The sequence below is a fragment of the Dendrobates tinctorius genome, unplaced genomic scaffold, assembly GCF_039654945.1.
Source record: "Dendrobates tinctorius isolate UK_male_01 unplaced genomic scaffold, ASM3965494v1 ptg000057l, whole genome shotgun sequence".
NCBI classification, from domain to species: domain Eukaryota; kingdom Metazoa; phylum Chordata; class Amphibia; order Anura; family Dendrobatidae; genus Dendrobates; species Dendrobates tinctorius.
The window spans coordinates 27,769,133-27,795,667 of record NW_027361725.1 but is presented as its reverse complement, the minus strand read 5'-3'; the positions used below and the strand labels follow the sequence as shown (position 1 = coordinate 27,795,667).

The 26,535-nt window shown below is 44.4% G+C and overlaps 1 protein-coding gene and 1 long non-coding RNA gene across 3 annotated transcripts in view; one reads left to right on the top strand and one right to left on the bottom strand.

Moving 5' to 3' along the window:
• The window catches only part of LOC141092004 (protein transport protein Sec23A), a 229,991-nt gene that overhangs the window by 126,296 nt on the left and 77,160 nt on the right, over positions 1-26,535 (top strand). The gene's annotated exons all lie outside the window — the stretch shown is intronic.
• The window catches only part of LOC141092040 (uncharacterized), a 46,012-nt gene that overhangs the window by 13,020 nt on the left and 6,457 nt on the right, over positions 1-26,535 (bottom strand). Inside the window, exon 2 of the long non-coding RNA XR_012232668.1 lies at positions 8,084-8,287. This is a non-coding gene — a long non-coding RNA (uncharacterized lncRNA). The remainder of the gene's footprint in view (positions 1-8,083; positions 8,288-26,535) is intronic.

The following is a 26,535-nucleotide window of genomic DNA, read 5'->3' as shown; positions in this document are numbered from 1 at the left end:
AGTTGGAGTTGGCAGAAGAGGCAAGGGCGTGGATATGTGGCTTGAAAGAGAGGGCAGAGTCGAGATTTACCCCGAGGCACCGAGGATGCAGGACTGGGGAAAGTGAGCAGCCATTGACATTGATGGATAGGACTGGTGGAGGGCTAGCGTGAGATGGTGGAAAGATGATGAATTCTGTTTTGTCCATGTTCAGTTTTAGAAAGCAAGCAGAAAAGAAAGATGAAATAGCGGACAGACATTGTGGGATTTTGGTCAGTAAGGAGGTGATTTCAGGTCCAGATAGTTAGTTAGATCTGCGTGTCATTGGCGTAGAGATGATACTGCAAACCATGGGATTCTATGAGCTGTCCCAGGCCGAAGGTGTAGATGGAGAAGAGTAGGGGTCCTAGGACTGAGCCTTGGGGAACACCGACAGACAGGGGGCGAGGTGAGGAGGTGGTGTGGGAGAGGGAGACACTGAATGTCCGGTCTGTTAGATATGACGAGATCCAGTATAGGGCTAAATATGTGATGTCAAGTAGTGAGAGAATCTGTAACAAGAAGGAATGGTCCACAGTGTCAAAGGCAGAAGACAGGTCTAGGAGAAGGAGGACAGAGTAGTGTTGCTTGCTCTTGGCTGTTAGTAGGTCATTGGTGACTTTAGTTAGGGCAGTTTCAGTTGAGTGATGCGGTCGGAAGCCAGATTGTAACCAGCCAAAGACGGAGCAGGAGAGAGGTGGGAGGACAGTTCAAGATGGACATGCTGTTCCAGTAGTTTTGAGGCATAAGGGAGAAGTGATATTGGGTGATAGCTAGACACAGAGGATGGGTCGAGGGAGGGCTTTTTGAGGATGGGTGTGATTGAGGCATGTTTGAAGGATGAGGAAGACACCATTTGCAAGTGAAAGGTTGAAGAGATGTGTTAGGGTTGGGATGAAGACTGTGGCGAGGTTAGGGATCAGGTGGGACGGGAGCTGGTCAAGCATTCAAGTGGCGAGATGTCATCTTGACAGAGTGGAGAGCTGATTGTCATAAAATATGACGTAAGTCTTATTGTTCAATCACGCACACTGAACTCTGCTACATCTTAATATGACTTGCCAGCTTCACACACTCGCGCTTCCCTTCCCCCCCATTAGGTTTGTGTCAAGTACACATAGCTGCAGCCCCTCCTTCTCCCTGCACCAGGCGAGCTCTTGCTGGTGGCAGCAAAGTGTTCTGGGGATTTGGGAGACTCTAGGAGAGACGGAACGGAGTTTTTTTTTTGTGTATTAGCCGCCCAGGGTCTGGGGCCATACATACCATCCTCACTGCAGAGTGCCCAATAGCCAGTACATGGTAAAACAGCCTTTTTGGCGTCTACTTTTCCTAGGTGTAATTCCCTGATTGAGAATTACTAGAGAGCTGCAAGTTCTTAAACCGGAACTGGAATGTGGGATATAATAAATCACTGACAACTGGGGGCAACTTCACCCCCCAGTTCATGACATATTGGTGGCAGAGCGGTGGGATAATAGAGCATTAGTGATCTGGTTTGAGAAATCATTCTTCTCACTAAAAACTTGCAACTCCCCGCCGTGGGTAAAACGCATGCGGAATTCGCATGCATTTTCCCGCAAAACACAAGCGTTATGCAAGCGATTTTAGCTTGCGGAATTCAAGCGCTTTTCCAAGTGATTTGAAGCATCGCTTGGAAAAGTGATTGACAGGTTGGTCACACTTGTCAAGCATAGTTTTACAAGTGTGACCAACTTTTTACTATTGATGCTGCCTATGCAGCATGAATAGTAAAAAATAGAATGTTAAAAATAGTTTAAAGAAATAAAAAATATGGATATACTCACCTCCTGTCGGCCCCCGATCTCCTCAGCGGCGCTCACGGTCCTCAGTGACAAGTTCCATTCCCAGTGATTCATAGCGAGAATGACCTCTGATGACGTAGCGGTCACATGACCGCAACATCAAAGGTCATTTTGGCGCGAAGCACGCCTGGGAACAAAGCTGCTGCATGCACCTCTGAGTACCGTAAGGACTCCGGGGGGCTGACAGAGGGTAAGTATATCCCTATTTGTTATTTGAATTCTAGTTTTAACAGGAATATGGTACCCAGGGCCTGGAGGAGGGACCCTAGGTACCATCCGCACATGAAACCTTACACCTTACACATGGTGGGCAAGGCCACATGCGTAAAGTGAGCATTTCGATGCAATGATGATTCCACCAAATTAATGGACATGCAGCATATTTTTCCGCAATGCGATTCGGCAGCGTAAAAATCCGCAGCATGGGCACAGCAACTGCGGAATCCCATAGGATTCCATGGGATGCGTTTTAACTAGCGTTTTTTAAGCGTTTCCGCAGCGGCAAAACTCAAAAAAATGCAACGTGGGCACACAGCCTTAACCCCTTTCCTACATTGGACGTACTATTCTGTCCATGTAACCTGAGACCTAAGTCCCAAGGACGGAATAGTACGTCTAGTGAGATCAGCGGCGCTCACGTCGTGAGCGCCGCTGATCGCGGCCGGGTGTCAGCTGATTATCACAACTGACACTCGGCACAATGTGTCGGGGCGGTCACGGACCGCCCCCGACACGTTAACCCCTTGCACACCGCGATGAAACACGATCGCGGTGTACCGCGGGTTAAAGGGAAGCATCGGCAGGGAGGGGGCTCCCTTCGTGCTTCCCTGAGCCCCTCAGCGCAATGTGCATTGCTGCTGCGGGGGTCTCTTTCCCTACAGGTCCCCGGATCCAATATGGTGACAGGGACCTTCGGGGGGCCTGCAGGGAGCTGACTTCCTCAGTGCCTTCAAAGCGCAGGCATGAGGAAGTCTGCGTCTATGCCTGTGACAGATCGCTGATCTGTCACAGTGATCTGTGATGTGACAGATCAGCGATCTGTCACAGGACAGTGATGTCCCTTCTGGGACAACCTAATAAAGTTTTAAAAAAACAAAAGTGTAAAAATTAAAAAAAATCACTAAATTCCAAAAAAAAAAAAAAAATATTCCCTAATAAATTCATTTTTTGGAAATAAAAAAACAAAAACAATAAAAGTGCACATATTTGGTATTGCCGCGTCCGTAACGACCCGCCCTATAAAACTGTCCCATTAGTTGACCCCTTTAGCAAAGTCCTTAAAAAATAAAAATAAAAAACGAAGCAAAAAATGATTTATTATCATACTACCGAACAAAAAGTGCAACAACGCACGATCAAAAAGACGCATATAAATATCCATGGTACGGCTGGAAACGTCATCCTGTCCCGCAAAAAACGAGCCGCCCCACAGCATCATCAACGAAAAAATAAAAAAGTTATAGCTCGCAGAATAAAGCGATGCAAAAATAATTATTTTTTATATAAAATTGTTTTCAATGCATAAAAGCGCCAAAACATAAAAAAAGACATAAATGAGGTATCGCTGTAACCGTACTGACCCGAAGAATAAAAGAGCTTTATCAATATTACCGCACGTGGAACGGTGTAAACGCACCCCCCCCAAAAGAAATTCATGAAACGCTGGTTTTTGTTCATTCTGCGTCGCAAAAATCGGAATAAAAAGCGATCAAAAGATGTCATGTGCCCGAAAATGATACCAATAAAAAACGTCAACTCATCCCGCAAAAATTAAGACCTCTTATGACTCGGTGGGTCATGGAAAAATTATAGCTCTCAATATGTGGTGGTGCAAAAACTATTTTTACAATAAAAAGTGTCTTTTAGCATGTGACAGCTGCCAAACATAAAACCCGCCATAAATAGTAAATCAAACCCCGTTGTCACCCCCTTACTTAGGGAAAAATAATAAAATAAAAAAAGGATTTATTTCCATTTTCTCATTAGGGTTAGGGCTAGGGTTAAGGCTAGGGTTAGGGCTGAGATTAGGGTTAGGGGTGTGTTGGGGTTAGGGTTGGAGTTAGAATTGGGGGGTTTCCACTGTTTGAGCACATCAGGTGCTCTCCAAACACAACATGGCATCTGATCTCAATTCCAGCCAATTCTGCGTTGAAAAAGTCAAATGGTGCTCCTTCCCCTCCAAGCTCTGCCATGCACCCAAACAGTGTTTTACCCCCACATATGGGGTATCAGCCTACTCAGGACAAATTGCAAAACAACTTTTGGGGTCCAATTTCTTTTGTTGCCCTTAGGAAAATTAAAAATTGGGGGCAAAAATATAATTTTTGTGGAAAAAAATGATTTTTTTATGTTCACGCCCGGGCGTTATAAACTTCTGTGAAGCACTTGGGGGTTCAAAGTGCTCACCACACATCTAGATAAGTTCCGTGGGGGGTCTAGTTTCCAAAATGTGGTCACTTGTGGGGAGTTTGAATAGTTTAGGCACATCAGAGGCTCTCCAAACGCACATGGCACCCGCAGACCATTCCATCAAAGTCTGCATTCCAAAACGTCACTCCTTCCCTTCCAAGCCCCGACGTGTGCCCATACAGTAGTTTTCTCCCACATATGAGGTATCAGCGTACTCAGGACAAATTGGACAACAACTTTTGGGGTCCAATTTCTTCTGGTACCCTTGGGGAAAATAAAAAAATACGGGACTAAATGATCATGTTTGTGGAAAGAATACGATTTTTTTATTTTCACGCCCGGGCATTATAAACTTCTGTGAAGCCCTTGGGGGTTCAAAGTGCTCACCACACATCTAGATAAGTTCGTTAGGGGGTCTAGTTTCCAAAATGGTGTCATTTGTGGGGGGGTTTCCACTGTTTAGGTACATCAGGGGCTCTCCAAAGGCAACATGACACCCGCAGACCATTCCATCAAAGTCTGCATTCCTAAACGTCACTACTTCCCTTCCGAGCCCCGACGTGTGCCCATACAGTAGTTTTCTCCCACATATGGGGTATCAGCGTACTCAGGACAAATTGGACAACAACTTTTGGGGTCCAATTTCTACTGGTACCCTTGGGAAAATAAAAAATTGGGGACTAAATGATCATGTTTGTGGAAAAAATACGATTTTTTTATTTTCATGCCCGTGTATTATAAACTTCTGTGAAGCACTGGGGGGTTCAAAGTGCTCACCACACATCTAGATAAGTTCCTTGGGGGATCTAGTTTCCAAAATGGTGTCATTTGTGGGGGGTTTCCGCTGTTTTGGTACATCAGGGGCTTTCCAAACACAACATGGTGTCCGATCTCAATTCCAGCCAAAAACGTCAAATGGCGCTGCTTCCCTTCCGAGCTCTGCCATGCGCCCAAATAGTCGTTTACACCTAGATATAGGGTATCAGGGTACTCAGGACAAATTGCACAATAACTTTTAGGGTCCTGTTATCCTTGGAAAAATAAGAATTGAGGGTGAAAAGATCATTTTTGTGGAAAAAATATGATTTTTTTAATTGTACGGCTGTATGTTATAAACTTCTGTGAAGCCCTTGGGGGTTCAAAGTTCTCACCACACATCTAGATAAGTTCCTTGGGGGTCTAGTTTCCAAAATGGGGTCACTTGTGGGGGGTTTCCACTGTTTAGGTACATCAGGGGCTCTCCAAACGTGACATGGCGTCTGATCTGAATTCCAGCCAATTTTGCATTGAAAAAGTCAAACGGCGCTCCTTCCCTTCTGAGCTCTGCCATACACCGAAACAGTGGTTCCCCCCCACATATCAGGTATCAGCGTACTCAGGACAAATTGCACAATAACTTTTGCAGTCCAATTTCTTCTGTTACCCTTGGTAAAATAAAAAAAATTGAACTTGAAGTATTTTTTTGTGAAAAAAAGTTAAATGTTCAATTTTTTTTAAATATTGAAAAAATTCCTGTGAAGCACCTGAAGGGTTAATAAACTTCTTGAATGTGGTTTTGAGCACCTTAAGGGGTGCAGTTTTTAGAATGGTGTCACTTGGGTATTTTCTATCATATAGACCCCTCAAAGTGGCTTCAAATGTGATGTGGTCCGTAAAAATAAAATGGTGTTGCAAAAATGAGACATCGCTGGTCAAATTTTAACCCTTATAACTTCCTAACAAAAAAAAATTTTGGTTCCAAAATTGTGCTGATGTAAAGTAAATATGTGGGAAATGTTACTTATTAAGTTTTTTTGTGTGCCGTATCTCTGTTATTTAAGAGTATAAAAATTCAAAGTTGGAAAATTGCAAAATTTTCAAAATTTTTGCCAAATTTCTGTTTTTTTTCACAAATAAACACAAGTTATTTGAATGAAATTTTACCAGTAACATGAAGTACAATATGTCACGAGAAAACATTGTCAGAATCACCGAGATCCATGGAAGCCTTCCAGAATTATTACCTCATAAAGGGACAGTGGTCAGAATTGTAAAAATTGGCCCGGGAGTTGACATGCAAACCATCCTTGGTAGTGAAGGGGTTAATAACATTTGCTGTATGTTTGGGATGTGGAGCCAATCAGATGCCTACCTGATATTATTATGTTATGGATTAGTATCTACCTTTATTTATCAGGAGTTTGTCACCATCAATTCTGACCAAAGCCCCAACTGGCTTTGTTTAAATTCATCCCCAAAGTTGCACCATGCATTTTTTCTGCCCCCCATTTTTCATGTTTTCATGTGTAGTTGAGTCTCTTGCCTTTGTTTTGATGTTGAAAACATAGCTTTTTTTTTTGCTGCAGATGAAAGTCCACCTCTGGACAGACTTCTCTAGATATCTAGTAGCTAGATATGTACAGTAGCTGGGTCCGGCTAGTTGCTGCCAGTTCTAAGCTTACGGCACTTCTGGATATATTCCAATTTCAAAAAGAAGTAAGCATGATGTGTCTCTTACTTGCTGGCTAGATTTTCTTGACTGACCACTGCATTATTAATCCTTAATTTTGCCCAATTCTTTGAATTTATTAGAAATAGCTTGAATAGAACATCTTGACCGCTACATTAATAATCCTTAATGTTGCCCAATTCTTTGAATTTCTTACAAATAGCTTGAACAGCACATCTTTGCCTGGAGAGACCTTGCTGATGCAGTATAACTACCTTGTGTGTTGTTGCTGTGCTTAGTCTTGCCATGGTTTGTGACATGAAACTGTCTTCGACAACCTCTCGTTTGTAGCAGATTTTGGCTGTTTCTCACCTCACCCACTTTTAAGCCTCTTAGGGTACCGTTACACATAGCAATGCTCCAGCGATCCTAACAACGATATGACCTGGTAAGGATCGCTGGTACGTCGCTAGTAAGCTGTCAAACAGGCTGATCTACTCAATGACGCAGCAACGATGCGGCGATCCGTATAACGACCTCAGCGGTCGTTGGGACCTTGTAACACAGCAACTATTCTGAAGACTCAGACCTCGATAGGCGTGAGTTCTGAGTCGCCAACGAGGTCGCTCGTCGTTGTTATGGTGACAAAGACAGCGATGCATGCTGGCCAGCGGGACACCAACAATCAAAAAATGGCCTAGGACATTCGAGCATGATCAGTGATATCGCAGCAAGGGGTCGGTCGCCGCTATGTGTCACACGTAGCGAGATCGCTGGCGAGGTCGCTGTTGCGTCACAAAATCTGTGACATTTCAGCGAGCTCTCTAACGATCTCGCTATGTGTGAAGTACCCCTTATATAGCTGTTTCGTTTGAAGATTATGATCATTATCCCCTGTTTATTATCATTGATTAGTCATACGCCGAACTAAATTCCAATCCCTGACTTTGTTAATTTACTTTGCTTTTTGTCAATTGATAAAAACAAATTATTAAACACTTCTATTTGTGAAAGTGTGTATTACTTGGCAGCATTTTTCCAAACCTACCTAAACCTTTTACACACCACTGTATTTATAATGTATAATATTAGATACTGTATTGACAGTAGGATCGAGAGGATCATATGGCCTTGATCAGTCCTAGCATCGATCATGACCATGGCAGCAGGGCGTCAGCTGTATGTTGCAGCTGACACCCGCTGATGATGGTGCGTGCTGAGCTCACATAATTTCCGTGATGAACTATTACAGCATGCTGTAGGATAACCCAGCAGCCCTTAACATAGTAGTATTTCATGGACCTGGAAGGATTTAAAGGGCAGTAAACTAAATATAAAAGTAATAAGTAGATAACATTGTTTATCGCTCAAATAAATGTGAAATATAATATGATAAGGAACATACCTCCTCTAATCTTGAAGATGTTAGTACTCGTTATTTTTTTCTGTTCCTGTTTGAATCGTCCTTGTGTTATTTCCGGGCAGGCAGTGATGAGTCTGGATACTTGGATGTCTTTCATTTTCACTTGGCAACTCTACACTGGAGCCCATGTTTTGGAAGATTCTTTTAATCTTCTGCCAGCTCTCCCGGAGGGCTTTTCTATATTTTCTTTAGTTATACATAAAAAAGCTGTTTTACCATGAGATAACACTTAACACCATGAATAATTTAAATATTAAAGCGTATAAAATTAGTAAAGCCACTTTAGGATTCAGTTACCGTAACAGTGGGGAACCACCGGGATCAGATAGTGATGAGCAAATGTGCTGTGTTATCCAAGCATACTCTGGTGCTAACCAAGTGTCTTCATCGTGCTCGAATAATATGTTCGAGTCCCCGTGCCTGCATGTCCCACGGCTGTTTGACAGCCGCAACACATGCAGGGATATCCTATTTGTTAGGCAAATGCTGACAGACGAGACATGCAGACTGGGGGACATATTTTTCGAGCAACCTGAAGACACTTTGTTAGTACACAAGCATGCTCGGATAACACCTTATCCCAGCACGGTCGCTCATCACTACGGTCAAACCGTGTTTAGGAAATGCAGAGTAGAATTTCCATATTTGTAGACTATAATCATCTTTGTAAAGTGATGATCAAGAGATGATTTAGAGAAGCTGGAGGCTGGGGCCAAGAAATGGCAATTGAATTTTAATCCCTTCATGACCAGGGTATTTTCTGTGTATTTTTTTGTTGTTGTGGTAGTTTTTTCCTGCCCTTTTTTCTCAAGAGCCAAAACTTTTATATTTTTCTGTCCACATAACCATATGAGGACTTGTTTTTTTTTGTGGAACGAGTTGTACTTTTGAATGACACCATTCATTTTATGATGTGAGTAACTGGAAAGAAATTCCAAGTGCGTTGAAATTGCAAAAAAAGTGCAATTCCGCAATTGTTGTTTTTTTTTAATATATATATATTTACCATGTTCATTACCCGGTAAAATTGAACTGGCAATATATATCTCCAGGTCAGCACGATTATGCAGATACCAAACATATATAGTTTTTATTTAAAACAAAAATTTAATGAAACATAAAACAAGCTGCCCACTCTCCTTCTCCCATCTGCTCTCCCTTTCTCTGCTTCTCCTCACAGCTGGCGACATATCTCCCAATCCTGGACCCCTACAGCTCTCACCCCCCCTTACTTCCCCTTCCTACCGCTCCCTATCTAATAAGAACTACCGCAATCTTTCCAACTTAAAACCTGTGCCATTGACACCCAACCCCCTGCTCCCTCTCTCGGGAGCACTTTGGAACGCCCGCTACATCTGCAATAAGCTCCATGTGATTCATGACCTCTTTCTCTCTCACAATCTTGCCATCCTCGGCCTCACAGAAACATGGCTGACACCCTCTGACGCCGCCTTCCCTGCTGCACTGTATTACGGCGGCCTCCACTTTACCCAGACTCCTCGTCCTGGCAACACACGGTGGAGGAGTGGGTCTTCTCCTTTCTTTCAACTGCACCTTCAACCCAATCCGACCTCTTCTCTCCCTAATCCTCCCCTCTTTTGAAGTCCACTCTGTCCGCATCTACTCTCCCTCCAACCTCCAAGTGGCCGTCATATACTGACCTCCAGGCCCGACCACTGCCTTCATTGACCAATTCTCTACCTGGCTTCTTCATTTTCTTTCAACTGACACCCCCACTATCATCATGGGTGACTTCAACATCCCCACTGATACCCTTCAGTCAGCAGCCTCCAAACTCCTGTCCCATACTTCATCCTTTGGACTTACTCAGTGGTCCTCCTCAGCCACCCACACAGACGGACACACATTAGACCTGGTCTTCACCCGTCTCTGCTCTCTTTATAACTTCACCACCTCCCCTCTCCCTCTATCTGACCACCATCTACTCACTTTCTCATCTCTGTCCTCCTCACCTGGCACCCATGTCCAGCAACACGCGCACCCCCGCAGAAACCTTGCACACCTAGACACCCACGGGCTCTCTGACTCTATTCTACCACTGGCATCCATATCCTCACTCCATGACACAGACGGTGCCACTGCTTTCTACAATGCCACTGTCACATCAGCTATTGACGCAGTTGCCCCTCTCGTTCATGGCAGAATACGACGTATCAACAGACAACCCTGGTGTCATGATCCATGCTGGATCATGACAGATATAAAGCACAGGTAACCTTTTTTTTTCCTAAGCTGTGCTTAAGGTGGGTTTTTGCCCCCGGTGGCCATTAGGATTATTGCACTGTGGTGTCGTTTGTTCTAAGTTTGCCCCCGGTGGTGGTGAGCGTCATTGCACTCTTGTTTCTTTAGTTAAGTACACATGATTATAATACAGGTGTGATTGCTGGCTCTGCTATAAAAGAGTCACGGGTGTTGCAATCAGTGTTGGTGATAGTGTTCATTTCAACCATCCTTGGTGGAGGAAGGAGCTGGAGAGCGTTCCTTGCAGCACTGTCTTAGCCCTGGTGTGGAAGGAATCATAGGGGATTTCCTTGTAGCTCTGACAGAGCTTGGTGGCAGCGATTCAGGAGGAGAGCTGCATGCTGGTGGTGGACTCTGTTGCCAGGAGCAAGTGCAACAGTGTAAAGCTAAGTTGTGTTTCCCTGTTTGTGTTTTTCCTTAGTGTGTATTAGTACAGCGGTGGGGCCAGTGCCTGCACCACCCAGCTCCCTAGTAAGGGATAGGTGTAAGGTGTGCTAGGGCGACAGGTTCGTGATCGGCGCCCGGTGTGGAACCGGCATAGGGAACGTTAGGAGCGTTAGGGACACTGACTCAGGGGAGTGCAGGAGGTCTCCACGTCCCCTTTCCCTATCGCAGGGCCCACCGTTGTAACTGTTTCCCTACCCCTTCTCTTGTTATTTTAGTTACCGGCCTGCGAGCCATGTCACACAGGACAGTATCACGTGCCGCGTCCTGTTGTTCTAATTACCGACCTGCTGGTCGCGTCACACAGGACGGGTCCACGTGACACCTGGCACAATAACACCACTAAAAAGCTCCAGCAAGTGTCCAGGATTGCAGAGCGGCGCTGGAAGAAAACAAATTTTGCAAGATGACTTCACCACATTCAAACAGGCAACACTCAATTTCAAATCTGCCCTCACCGCTGCTAAACAGGCCTACTTCACAACCCACGTATCTTCCCTACCTTACAACCCCAAACAGTTATTCAAAACTTTTAACTCCCTCCTCTGCCCACCACTGCCTCCTCCAACCTCCCTCATCTCTGCCGAGGACTTTGCCACACACTTCAAAAACAAGATTGACCAAACAAGGCAAGTCTTCATCACTCAACCGCCACAACCCCTTTGTATACCTGACCAATGCCCAAACCCCATAACCTCACTCTCCAACATCACTGAAGGGGAGCTTAATCGTCTCTTCTCCAAATCGCACCTCACAACCTGTGCACTCGACCCCATCCCACCTCCTCTCCAACCTCACTACCACACTTATCCCATCCCTAACCCACCTCTTCGACCTATCACTAACGTCCGGTACCTTCCCTTCTGCTTTCAAACATGCCACAATCACGCCTATCTTTAAAAAGCCAACCCTCGACCCAACCGCTATGTCCAGCTATCTACAATCTGGTTTCCTCCCCATCACTTCACTGAGACAGCCCTGACCAAAATTACTAATGACCTACTTACAGCCAAATCAAATGGACAATACTCTATACTCCTGCTTCTAGACCTGTCCTCTGCATTCGACACAGTTGACCACTGCCTCCTACTACAGATCTTTTCCTTCTTCAGCATCAAAGGCCTTGCCCTATCCTGGATCTCCTCATACCTTTCCAACCGCACATTCAGTGTCTCCCACTCCCACACCACCTCCTCATCCCACCCTCTCTCTGTTGGAGTCCCCCAAAGCTCTGTTTTAGGACCCCTACTCTTCTCAATCTATACACTTGGTCTGGGGCAAGTCATAAAGTCCCACGGATTTCACTACCACCTTTATGCTGATGACACTCAGATCTACCTCTCTGGCCCAGATGGCACCTCTCTGCTGTCCAGAATCCCAGAGTGTCTATCAGCCATATCCTCCTTCTTCTCCTTTCGCTTCCTCAAGCTCAATGTGGACAAATCTGAACTCATCATCTTTCCTCCATCTCACAGATCTTCCTTACCCGACCTAGCAATAACAATTAATGACATCACACTTTCCCCAGTACCGGATGTCCGCTGCCTCGGAGTACCCCTTGACTCTGCCCTGTCCTTCAAACTGCACATCCAAGCTCTTTCTACCTCCTGTCGCCTCCAGCTCAAAAATATTTCCAGAATCCGTCCTTTCCTCAACCCTCAATCTGCTAAAATGCTTGTGCATGCCCTCATCATCTCCCGCCTCGACTACTGCAACATCCTTTTCTGTGGTCTCCCTACTAACACCCTCGCACCTCTCCAGTCCATCCTTAACTGTGCCGCCCGACTAATTCATCTCTCTCCTCGCTACTCCTCTGCTTCTCCCCTCTGCAAATCTCTTAACTGGCTCCCATTCCCTCAGCGTATCCAGTTCAAATTACTAATACTGACCTACAAGGCCATCTATAACCTGTCTCCCCCATATGTCTCTGAACTAATCTCCCGATACCTTCCCTCATGTAATCTCCGGTCCTCCCAAGACCTCCTTTTCTCCTCCACACTTACTCGCTCCTCACCCTACTGCCTCCAAGACTTCTCCCGAATAGCCCCTATTCTCTGGAATTCTTTTCCCCAACAAGTCCGACTATCAACCACATTTGGATCATTAAGACGGAACCTGAAAACCCACCTCTTCAAGAAAGCCTACAGCCTGCAATGACCTCGCTACCTCCTTCTCTCTCCCCACTACCGGTGATATCACCTCAACCAACACCGGAACTGCTGCAACCCACCAACCTACTGTCTCCTTCCCCACCATCCTGTAGCATGTAAGCCCGAAAGGGCAGGGTCCTCTCTCCCCTTTGCATCAATCTGTCATTGCTAGTTTGTTTACTGTAAGTGATATCTGTAATTTGTATGTAACCCCTTCTCATGTACAGCACCATGGAATCAATGGTGCTATATAAATAAATAATAATAATAATTTAAGTGGTGGCAAAAAAAATTGGGAATTTGTAGAAAAAAAGAAAAAGAAAAAAATTGCTTGTCGCCATTTTCCAAGACCCGTCACTTTTTCAATTTTCTGGATCTGGAATTGGGTGATGGCTTATATTTTGCACCCTGAACTGACATTTTTACGGGTTTCATTTTGTTGTATATGTGATGTTTTGATTGCCTCTTATTTCATTTATGCCGTTTACCGATCGGATTAATTTACCGTATCTTTTATTTTGATAGATCTGATTATTACAGCAATATCAAATATATGTAGTTTTTTAATGTTTTATTTTTAATGAGGCATAGGGGAGTGATTTGAACTTTTGTATTTTTTTTACTTTTTTTTACTTTTTTTAATATCGTTAGAACCATATTTTACGACTTTGTTAGTACCATTTGGGGACTTGAACCTGCTATCCTCTGATCCCTTTTCTATGTATAGCGAAATTCACAATCTCCTATGAACGCAAGCTAAATGCGTTTCCAGGTCAGATAAGAAAAGTCGATTTATTCAACACACAAAACGTTTCAGGGACGAGCTGTATATTCGTGATTTTTAAAGCCTGTATGCAATTAATTATCAACCATTCACGTTTGTGCCTGTCTATTTAAAGCACTGAGCATGGTATACATTTTGTCAACACCTGATGAAGGGGACAGATTGTCCCTGAAGCACACTGTGTGTTAAATAAATCGACTTTTCTTATCTGACCTGGGTGGTTCCTTACTCAGAACGTGGTTCCCTGTGGACTTCCACCGACCACCTTTCATTGCATTTCCCAGTTTGTTGAAGGGAAAACTTGTTAGACGATCTCCTGTTTGATTGTTTATCATCTATTTCTTTTATTACTACTTTATTTGTCATCCCTTCCTCTTTAGTGTCAGGGTTGGTCCACGTTTTAGTGCATGCATTAAACACTTTCCTGAAGTCAGACATACTTGTACATCCGATGTCGGCTCCCTATTTTTGATGCTGGTTCATGAGCTGAGCCCGCATCTTTTCCGGCAGATGATGGCTTATTGAGCTATCATCTCCATCTAACAGCCTCGAGTGAAGCTAATCTCCGCCTGTGGCTATTACCTTCTTAAATGCTTCAGTCAATCTGTGACAACAGCATTTTTATTGCGCAGCCAGCAGGGTTCTCTGTTTTAGGCCGGCTTCACATTTGCGGACGGCAGAGCTCTGCCCACTGCCGCTCCTCCTCTGTTCAGCTCTGCCTACATCTGCATGCATCCTGCGTACCTGTCCGATCTATCAAAATATAACCTTAATTGACCTGATCTGTTAACGCCTTAAAGAGATTAAAACATGGAAACTCCAGAATTGTTTTTATGGAAGCCGCAACAACACAAAAAAATGCAATAAGATGAGAACAAAATGTCGTATCTACCCTAAAATGGTGTAAATAAATGTCTGCTCATCACACAAAAAACAAGCCCTAACACCATTCCATCACACAAAAAAAAAGAAAACATTAGAGGTCTCAAAAATGGCAACACAAGTAAAAAAAAATTTATTTTTTTTAAATTTCAAATTGTTTTTCCACCACTTAATAAAAAAAAAAACCAAAAAAACAACAACTGTGCAATTTTGGTATAACCGTAATCACACTGACCTGGCGAATCATATTGCCAGGTTTATTTTTACAGCATAATTGCAATATATAGTATAGCTGATCACAGGTTCACGTTTCCTAACAAGACTAACAAATAATTTAAAAAGATTTTAAAAAATAAATAAAAATATAAAAAATAATCATTTCTATTTTCCCCAATTAAAAATAAAAAAAAGATAAAAGAAGAAAAACTTTTATTGTTTATCACAATTTCCTTCAAAGTCCGACCTTTCAACATGTTAAAATTAACCCATATGGCAAATGTCATAAGGAGAGAAAAAATTACCGTACCGTAAACTGCCAGAATTTAGGGTTTTATTTTCGGTCATCACACCTTATTAAAAAATGCAATAGAAGGGGGCGTGGCTAACAGCCGAAGGAGCAGGATGTGCTGATCAGAGCTCCTCTCATCCCAACTACAATCCAGCCATTTCTAAACCCCCTATAGCCCATCCACTCTCACCTGGGGCTGTGGTGACTTGGTGGAGACCCGTGGCGTGACCCCTGCCCACTGCGGTCGTGTCCAGGCCCGTGGAACGAGGCGGACTCCTGCGGCCTACTTGCGGGCCCGGGACCTGTCGGAGGTGCATCTGGCCCGCCGCTGACCTGGGAGCCCGGAGATTTTCTTCCCGTGACTGGAACACTGACGATGGGGAGAAACAATCGCTTACCCCTCTCCATCCCCCGACTGGACTGCGGTGAGAGCCTGCGGGGGACCGCTTGGTGAGCCAGGAGAGAATGCGGTGTCTTCTGCGGCCTGCACTTCCGGCGAGACCACAACCTGGAGCGGGAGGCCCGCCGGCAACGCTGATAGCGGGAAGTGCGGTGGTAGCGCTGAGGAGGTAACACAGGAGGGGGCACTAATAAGCTAATACCTGGAGGTGGGTGACTCACTGGGGACACGGGGGTATCCGGAGATCCCCCGGGCTAGGAGTATACTGCAGGAGCCATACTACAGCCCCTTTACAACCTCCTTCTAAATAGCAGTAGCCCTATAGAGCTGATATAGCCCTAATTTCAGCCAGATCCCAGGATTGGGGGACTATTTTTTCTCTGATTTTACTGCAGCTGAAAAGTGAAAGTAAAAATCTGTATGACTGGGTACTATATTCATCTCTGACTCATGGTACATATAGAGGAGTGGGGCTCCACCTGCGAACCGCTTAGTGCTACTGCACGAATTCTATACCTTCAGTTTTTCATATGGTAAAAATCAAGTATATCTAATGCCCAAGCGGTTTCCATAGCTCATTTGTATAGATATAAAAGCATCGATATAGGATTGTACAAGCTCACATCAGAAATACGCTGGTGCATAGTTGTGGATTACAAAAATTACCCCATGACCTGATGAAATTCAACACGGAGGACATGGGTGGCCCTGATAAACTATGATCATGGTGCACTAGGACTGCCACCACGGGCACAAACACGCACTCAAATGTATAATTAAACTCCATAATTTGAAATGCAGAACACAGGAGGTCTCTAAGCAATGCGTCCCAAAAAATCCACTGCATCTGAAATCAATACTCGATCGATCACACATTTACTGTCCCAACGTACAAAACCGGCAAGTCACGTCATGTCAGCATCACAATCAACCTCATCGAGTTCTAGAAGTCCCCCTCAGAGGTCACAACAAATTGACCCGACTGTTTCAGCAAATATGATTCCTGTGACAATGGAGGACCTACTGGCTACGATTCAGAAGACATTCCGAGCTGAACTTTCATCTGCTGTGAACAATTTTACACAACAAATCCAAGATATTGCCCAAAGAACCAATGATCTAGAGAAAAGAATGGACAATACCCCGCTGATGCCATTGAATATGACAGAGAACAGCTACAGGAGCAAGATGCTAGAGTTGAATTCCTAGAGCTTAAATGTGAGGACTTGGAAAATCGCTCACGATGAGCTAATATTAGAATTAAGGGGCTACCAGAAAGCAATACTAATTTAATGGAAACTACCTCGAACCTCTTCGGTGCTCTCCTACCTCAGGCGGACCCTGCCACTTTACGAATAACCAGAATTCATAGGGCACTGGGAGGACCTAAACTGGACGCGCTTCACCAAGGGACATTGTCCTTAAAATGCACCATGAAGAATATAGAGACCTGATCCTGACTGCAGCTCGTAAAATACATAAACTACCAGGGGTCCCACATACTGTTTCTCTGTTTCCTGACATCTGCACGGCGACTTTGCTGAGGAGAAGAGCCATGAAAGATATAACAATGGCTCTAATCAAGGCAAGCATCAATTATAGATGGGGATTCCCACATGCATTAATCTTCTCACATGGTAACACTACCTATTCGCCAAAAAATCAAGAAGGTAAAAAGGCACTAGAAAATCGTGTATCCTGATGCTGGATTCAGGAGCATTACCACAGAGACAAAGACCTCACAGAGACTGGATTGAAGTTCGCCGTGCAAGGCCCAACAGACCACAACACAACAGTTAATTTGCTACCTGAGGCCTTTGTAGAGGCATGTGCTGAGATCGACCCAAAGAGTCATTAAAAAAAAGTCAAGACATTGTGCTGACGTTACTACTTGTTAACACCCGTTATAGAGAGTTTTAAAATATGTTATTTTCCTTCTGTTTTAGAGTGCTGTGCCCTTGGAGTATTCATGCTACTCCACCTTGGGATATTGCTCTCTCAGGTCCTATTGATAATGGACCGACACGCTTTAGCCCACAAACTGGTTATTGGTTGTAACCGTTTATCTTGTTGTATTTTCCCTTTTTACCTTACTGCTTTTTCTTTTCCCTAAAATAGTGCTGAAGAGATTTAAAGGTACAGTTGATATGATAGATGATGTGGAACAATTCACTACACACTTTCACACTTTGTCATTTTAGGTGATTTAATAGGATTTCCTCACACAACTTAAGCGTTTAAAACATTTTTGCACAATGTTAGGGGGTTTAACTCTCCGATAAAAAGAAAACGTGCATTTATTGATTATCAAAAACATTCCCCTGATGTGATATTCCTACAGGAAACTCATTTTTCTAATAATTCATCCGCCAAATTCCTCCATAAGCTTTACTCAAGATTCTTTTTAGCTTCACATGATAAAAAAAAACTAGAGGAGTCGCCATTCTGCTTCACAATTCTTTTCCGTTTATACAAGAGGACATAATTAAAGACACAGAGGGCAGATATATAATCCTCTGGAGTAAGGTGCAGGAGAAACGAGTTTCTTGGTTAGTTGTTATGCACCCCCAACCTTACAAATGAAGACCATTAAATCAATTGCAAGATCACTGAACTCCATTCCATACAACAATATCATATGGGGGGGCGATTTCAACTTGACCATAGATGCAACACTTGATAGCTCTAATAATAAGAGATCTGACATATCACAGAAAGAAAAAACTGTACTTAAAGCTATTCTCCAAGCTCATAACTTGGTTGATACATGGAGAGAAACTCACCGACAAACAAGAGGTTATACCTACTTTTCTAGAGTCTACCGTTCATATTCCAGGATAGACTGGATTTTTACTAACTCAGAAAATATACCTTCACTATTGTACTCTAGACATATCCCCTCTTCATGGTCTGACCATGATAGTGTACTCTCTGTGTTTAAATTTGACCTAGCAACCTCACGACTCTATAAATGGAGATTAAACGAATCCTTATTATCGGACCTCCAAACGAGATCATTAGTTGAACGCGAACTTAAAACCTTCTTTCTCTCAAACATTACTCCTGATGTGTCTGTGGGTAACTTGTGGATGGCCCACAAAAAATACATCACGGGTATATTTATTAGGATCGCCTCCCAAATAAAGAGAGACCATCTCCAAGAACAAATATCACTTGAAAATGAGCTTCTTAAATTAGAAATCGCCAACCAATCGTGCCCCTCATACCTAACCAAACGAATATACGATTTAAAATTGCAATTAAATACTTTATTAACTACTCGTACTGAAAGAGCAATACGGTGGACACAAGCGACATTTTATCGGTTTTCCAACAAAATGGATCGAATGCTTGCAAGAAAATTAAAGCAAACAGAGAGATTAAACTCTGTCTTCTCTATAAAAGACAAGCAGTCCCAAACTACTTTTAACCAAACAGGAATTACAAAACATTCCAAAATTATTATCAAAAGCTGTACACTGATAATGCGAATTTCTCTTTGCCCAAACTAAATGACTTTCAGTCTAATGTCCCCCCCCCTCTTTAACCCCGACTTACGCTACAACACTACACTCTCCTATCTCTGAGGAGGAAATTGCCTCTACTATCAAACATCTAAAAATTGAGAAGGCCCCAGGCCCTGATGGGCTAACGGCACTATATTACAAAAAAATTTCGACAATACTGACTAAACATATCCAAGCATACAGAGGGATCCTTTACTTACCAAGAACAAAAGACCTATTTCTCTATTAAATCTAGATCTTAAGATATTCTCATCCATAATAACCAATAGGATCAATAAATGTTTACCCAGCCTCATTCACAAAGATCAGGTCGGATTTATCCCAACAAGACAGGCCCCGGATAATATTCGCAGGAATCTAAATCTTATTCATACCGCAAATAAACAAAAATCTCCCTTGGTCCTGTTGGCTTTAGATATAGAAAAGGCTTTTGACACTGTCATCTGGCCATATATTTTCCATACACTGTATAAAATAGGGATTTCGCAACAGTTAATTGACTCACTTAAGCTCCTCTATAATAACCCGGTGGCTTACTTGAAGTTACCTTCGACCACCCCAGAACCAATAATTATTAGGAGAACCAGGGAGGGGTGCCCTCTGTCCCCTGCCCTATTCGTTATGGTGATGGAACCACTGGCTCAAAAGATCCGCCTACACCCCGACATAGTGGGCCAAAATGTGGGTAAACATGAATACAAGGTCAGTCTTTTTGCCGTCGACCTCCTATTAACTTTAAAGAATCCTCACGTATCGCTACCTAATCTTATAAAAACACTTAATCATTTTGAGGAGGTCTCTGGACTTAAGGTTAATATGGATAAATCAGAAATTATGTTCCTGAATATTTCACCTGCGGTCCAAGCTTCCATACTAAGTAATTTTCATTTCAGACACGCAAAGCAACATATCACTTATTTAGGAATTAAACTTACAACGTCCAAATCCACTCTATTTAAATATAACTATGCCCCTCTCCTTCAAAAATTACCGCAAACTCTTTCAAAATGGTCTTCCCCATCCCTTTCTTTTTTGGGAAGGATCCACTCGGTAAAAATGGTTACATTGCCCTGCCTATTCCGATACCTCAACTGACATTTAAAATGATAAACTCACACATTCTGCGCTTTATTTGGAACAATAAAAAAAACCTGTATATCTCAGTATACCTTGTTTAGACACAAAAGACAAGGAGGACTCTCACTAACGAATTTTGCTCTCTACTATAAGGCGGCCCAGATTGCTCAATTGGCAGCGGTGAACTATGAACAGCAGGCACCTATCTGGCCACAAATAGAAAACGCTCACATAGCACCTTACACCTTGGAAAGTCTGATTTGGGCCACGGGACCTTTACCAAAAGATTTGGATATACACTCACCATACACCTCTCATTCACTACGTGTATGGAGAACAAATAGATTTCAATTCGCATTGCAGGCTCAACCATCTCCACTTTTAAAATTGTTCAATCCCATGTTTCCGCCAGGGGTAGCGTCAAGGAATCACACATAGTGGAAACAAATAAATTATTTAGGATGCAAAATTTATCTACTCACTTTAAACTAATGCCAAAACAAGACTTCATCACAAAACATCAAGTACTAAGGTCTGAAATTTTTAGGTTAGAACAAATTTTCAATTTTTTACAAAAATTAACTGCAAACTCAGTGGACGCTAAACCTACATCTTATGAACTAAAATGTCTATATAACCCATTGGGAAATGGTCTTATATCCCATCTTTACTCTATATTTCTACAACCCAGAGAGTGCTTGAAAATGAAGGTTATGGAACAATGGGAGGAAGATCTACAAATCTCCCTTACACCTCAAAGTTGGTACAAATGCTATGAAAATATAGTAAAAGGTAGTAATCAAGTTTCACTCACTGAAACGTCCCTTAAATTGTTTCACAGAATACATTATGTTCCCAGTTTCCTACACAGCGTTTACCATACGGTACCTGGTGTCATGATCTCAGTCAGGGTTTGACTCGCACATGTGGGGTTAATGTCTGGAACCAGTGCTGATGACTGGCATTTCTGGGGTTAAAGGTTGTGATTCCCAATGCAGGCTTACCTGCACACCTGGGGCTTATTATTGTGGCCTCTCCCTGGTTCTGGGAAAGGCTTCTTATAGCCTCAGAAAGCTCCTATCCCCGTCAGTTATACTTTCGCCCTTGGCATAGTGTGGTGACCCCTGAGTGTGTTTATGCAGTTTTCTCGTTTATCTGATACTCTGTGTACGACTCGGTCTGTTCTCTGGATACTGCTTGTTAGATTCTGCTTGGTACCTTCTGTGTCTGTTTGGCTTTGACCACTGCCTGGCCCCGACTCTCCGTTCTGTCTCATCCCTCGTACTTTACTGTTATCTCTGTGTATGACCCGGTTTGTCTGACTTTGAGAATTCCTGTATTAGTGTTCTGCCTATCTCTGACAGCAGGACGCTATGTCCCGCCCCTTTGTGGTCACATGACCGTAGGTCCTTCACTGCTCACTGACTTTAACTTCTCCAGGTCCTGTTTGCCTGAACTATCCGGCCGTGTCTGACCCCAGGCCCCTCTGCAGTGTGGGTGAGTCCTTGCTCAGCAGTGGCTGCACGCCGACCTTAACAGGACCATGACATTATAACTGACCGTTAAGTTTTCGGGGTTTGTTTTTTCTCTGCTGAGAAATATGGATCCCATACAATCTCTGGCTGAACAAATTAAAAATCTGAGTCAGATGTTTCAGGGTTTATCTCTGGAGCAGCAAGCTCTGACTCGTTCTCAGCAGCAGGTTTCTGAGACAGTGCGGGGGGCTTTAGCTGCTGGGTCTCTGGGGGCTGGGGCGAGTGATGTTGTTTTGGTGTCCCCTGTTAAACTGCCTGACTTCTTTTCTAGGAACAAAAAGGAGTTCAGGGTCTTCATGGAGGGGTGCAAACTCTTCTTTAGTTTGAGGCTACGTTCCTCTGGGGACGAAAGTCAGAAGGTTGGGGTCATTATGCCTTTATTAAGAGGGTCCCCACAAGCTTCGGCTTTCTCCCTCCCACTGCCCCTGAGAGAGTGTCTGTGAATGCGTTTTTTGAGACCCTCGGGCACATATATGATGAGCCGGACCGAGTGCGATTGGCAGAGGACATGATGATGAGTGTCTGTCAGGGGAAACACTCGGCTGAGTGGTTTTGTACGGAATGCCGCCGCTGGGCCGCAGAGGTCTCTTGGGACGACGCCGCACTCCGAGGACTCTTTCACAGAGGCTTGACCGAGCGGTTACAGGATGCCTTGGCATTATATCCCCCACCTAACTCACTCGAGGACGCCATGATCCAGGCCGTCCGGATGGACCGCAGGCTGCGGGCCAGGGGGGTGTTGCAGGCAGAGACTCCATTGTTCCCTAGTGGAAAAGAGACTGTTTCTGTGCTCATGGACGTAGGGGCTCTCTCCCTGAAGGAAAAGGAGAGACAACGCCGGAGAGAAACGCAGTTATGCTTCTACTGCGGCAAAACGGGACATTGGAAAAGGGAGTGTCCTGATTGTCCATCCTCGACCTGGTCGACGGGAAACGACTAGGTCTGGGTAGTCAGCAGGGAGACTGCTCAGACCCTCAGGTACCCTTTTCCTCATTTTCTAAGGTGTTGCTTCATGTGGAACTGTTAGTGGACGGTTGTTTTTTTTTCCTCTACAGCTTTCGTGGACTGCGGATCATCCATCAATCTTATTGACTCCCAATTGGTCACACGCTGTAAGATAGGGACAGTTAGACTTAAGGTTCCGATCAAAGTGGTGGCCATTGACTCCTCCCCCCTCACTAAAGAGGGAATTCTCTTTGTCTGACTTGTTTTCGCTCAAAGTGGGCGCTACCCATGTGGAAAAATTAAGTTGTTTGGTTCTGGACAATCTACCAGCAGGATTGGTGTTGGGCATGCCCTGGTTACAACGCCATAACCCAGTCATTAACTGGAAAATGGGGGAGATTGTTCAGTGGGGGTTTAATGATTCGATGTTATGTGATAAGTCTGCACTATTGGTTGAACCTGTTAAATCTGTATCTGTGTCATCTGTCGAGCTGGAAGGTATTCCAGAGTACCTGAAAGAATTCGTAGATGTCTTCTCTGAATGCGAGGCCGAGACATTGCCGCCACATAGACCCTTTGACTGCGCTATCGAGATAGTCCCGGGGGCTAAATTGCCTAAAGCCCGTCTGTTTAGTTTGTCTGGCCCTGAACGCTTGGCCATGATGATGAAAGATTACATTGCTGAGTCTTCGCAAAGGACACATACGTCCCTCAGTCTCACCTGTGGCGGCAGGGTTTTTTTTTGTAAAGAAAAAAGATGGCAGTTTACGTCCCTGCCTCGATTTTCGTGAGCTCAACAAGATTACTGTACGAAATACCTACCCCCTTCCGTTGATTACCGATTTGTGTAACCAACTTTCAGGGGCAAAATGGTTCTCCAAACTGGATCTTCGGGGGGCATATAATTTGATATGGGTCCGGGAGGGGGATGAATGGAAAACCGCGTTCCTCACGACCTAGGGACTGTTTGAAAATTTAGTCATGCCGTTTGGTCTTACCAATGCCCCAGCCATATTTCAGAATTTCATCAACGTGGTATTCTCGGATCTCATTGGTCATTTTGTTGTCATTTACTTAGACGATATTCTGATATACTCTCCCGACAGTCAATCTCATCTGAATCATGTATGAACCGTTCTCCAAAGATGAGGGAAAATTGTTATGAATGAGTCACCGTAGGAGGCAAAAGCAGAAATACAAGCTAAGTCCAGAAAACCAGAGAAGTTGGCAACTATCAGATTGCAGACCCCTGAACCTATCAACACAACTAGCAGTAGCCGTGGGGGGTTCCTACGAAGCCCTAGACCCCTCGATCACAGCCGGAGAATTACATAGGCCTAAAGAAAGAAAGGGGAAATCTAAACTGCCCCAGAGCAGACCCCAAAGCAATAGGCAGCCCCCAACATATAATGACGGTGAAGCAAGATGAAAATACTAACACAGACAGAAAGATAGACTGAGCAAAGACGGGGCCCGCAACTATCTAGATAGGAAAGGACAGGAAGGCTGCTGTCTGCAATCTGCCAAAACCCTATCAAAGACATAAGCCAACAAGCTGATATGAAAAAGGCCCTGAAGCAGCTAGGCTTCAAAAACTAAATCAGCACTCAGGTATTTTCAGAAGACAGAGCTAAATGAATTCAGCACACCCCAGCAGGGAATGGCAGAAATCCAGAAAAACAAAGCAAAACAAAGTCAAAGCACAAAAGCAAAAGGCCGAGCAGCAAACTTAGCTTTAGAGGAGCAGGAATTCAGACTGGTCTCCAAGGATCCCACAGAGAAATCACCCGCAGGGCAGAAGGGCGTCGGCAGCCTTATATCCAGTCCGTAACTCCACTCAGCCAGTCATCATCATCAGCCTCAGGTGTTTGATAATCAGGCTCACTACCTTTCTTTACCAGCAGAGGGAGTTCCTCGGGCCTCAGTAATGAAGGGGAAAATGAACTCACAACAGAAAATGATCTGTATGCCAAATTGGAGAAATGTGTTTTTTGTTCAAGAATTGTCTTTTTTGGGATTGTGTCCTGTGAGGGTTTTCGCATGGACCCCAAGAAGGTGCAGGCCATTGCGGATTGGGTGCATCTCCAAGACCTTAAGGGTCTTCAGCGCTTCTTGGGGTTCGCCAATTATTACCGTAAATTTATTCAGGGGTTTTCACAGGTGGTCAAACCACTCACAGATCTTACATGTAAAGGTGCGGATGTGAGAAACTGGTTCTCGCTCGCAAAAGAGGCCTTTGCGACCCTGAAAAGAAGCTTTATGTCTGCTCCCATGTTAGTACAGCCAGATCCCTCCAAACCATTCGTCGTGGAAGTGGACGCCTCCGAGGTGGGGGTGGGGGCGGGGGCGGTGTTGTCCCAAGGGCCTGCTACTCTAACCAACCTCAGGCCATGTGCTTTCTTTTCCAAGAAGTTCTCTGCTGCGGAAAGAAATTACGACGTAGGCAATACAGAGCTTCTTGCGGTCAAATTGGCATTTGAAGAATGGAGGCACTTTTTAGAAGGGACCAGTCACCCGGTTACGGTGATCATGGATCACAAAAATTTGTCATACATTGGGTCTGCTAAAAGACTAACACCCAGACAGGCCCTTTGGTCACTTTTTTTTCCTGTTTTCAGTTTACTATAACATTTCGTCCAGAGTCTAAGAATGTCAAGGCTGACGCCTTATCGCGCAGTTTTCAGCCTGAGCCACCATTCTTCACCCTGGGGTTGTGTTAGCAGGGGTCTCGTCTGAATTGGAACCGGAGATTCAGGGGGCCCAGTCGCGGGCTTCGGCGGCCAAGCCGAGGGGTAAGTTGTTTGTCCCAGAGCAACTTCGCCTGTAACTCTTGCAGGAGTTCCATGAATCCAAGCTGAGTGCTCACCCTGGTATTGCAGCCACGCGTCTGGCGGTAGCTAGGATCTTTTGGTGGCCTACCCTTGGTTCGGACATAAAAAAATTAATTGCTGGTTGTGGGGTCTGCGCTCGTTCTAAAAGCTCTCATAGCCAGACGGCAGGGGAGCTGATGCCCTTGGCAGTGCTCGAAAGACCATGGACTCACTTATCCATGGATTTTGTTACCAATCTCCCTCCATCTAAGGCTAATACGGTGGTATGGGTAGTGGTGGACAGGTTTTCTAAGCAGGCTCAGTTTGTACCCCTGTCCGCACTACCGTCAGCTGAGACGTCCAGGTTGTTGGTGCAGCATGTGATCCGGTTGCATGGGGTACCCCTGAATGTGGTGTCTGATCGTGGTGTGCAGTTTGTGGCTAAGTTTTGGCGTGCTTTCTGCAAAAAATTAGGGATTTCTCTGTCCTTTTCGTCTGCATACCATCCTGAGAGCAATGGTCAGACGGAACGCAATAATCAGTCCCTGGAACAGATCCTCAGGTGTCTAACTTCTGCTAGACAGAATGACTGGTGCGATGCACTGCTGTTGGCTGAATTTGCCTTCAATAGTCGGGTGAGTCAATCCATGGGTATGACTCCTTTTTTGATCAATTATGGGTTCAGTCCTCATTTTGGTGAGTTTTCTCGTCTGGACTCGGGGTGTCCCAGGGCTGAGGGCTCTGTTCAGCGATTACAGAATACGTGGGCAGAAGTCCAGCGGAGTATATCTAGGTCTCAGGGCAGGTATAAGTATTTTGCGGACAGGAAACGAACACCAGAGCCCACGTTTCAGGTTGGAGACAAGGTTTGGCTCTCCACGCGAAACATTAAGTTGAAGGTTCCTTCAGCCAAGTTGGGGCCCAAATTCATTGGCCCATACAAGATTGTGGAAAAAATCAATCCAGTGGCGTATAGGCTGTGCCTTCCACCCTCTTTCAAGATCCCTAACGTCTTCCACAAATCTCTACTGAAACCTTTTGAAGCAGTCTGGGGAGACTCCGAGTCCGCTGCTCCTCCTGTTTTGGACGAGGGGCAGGTGGAGTACGAGG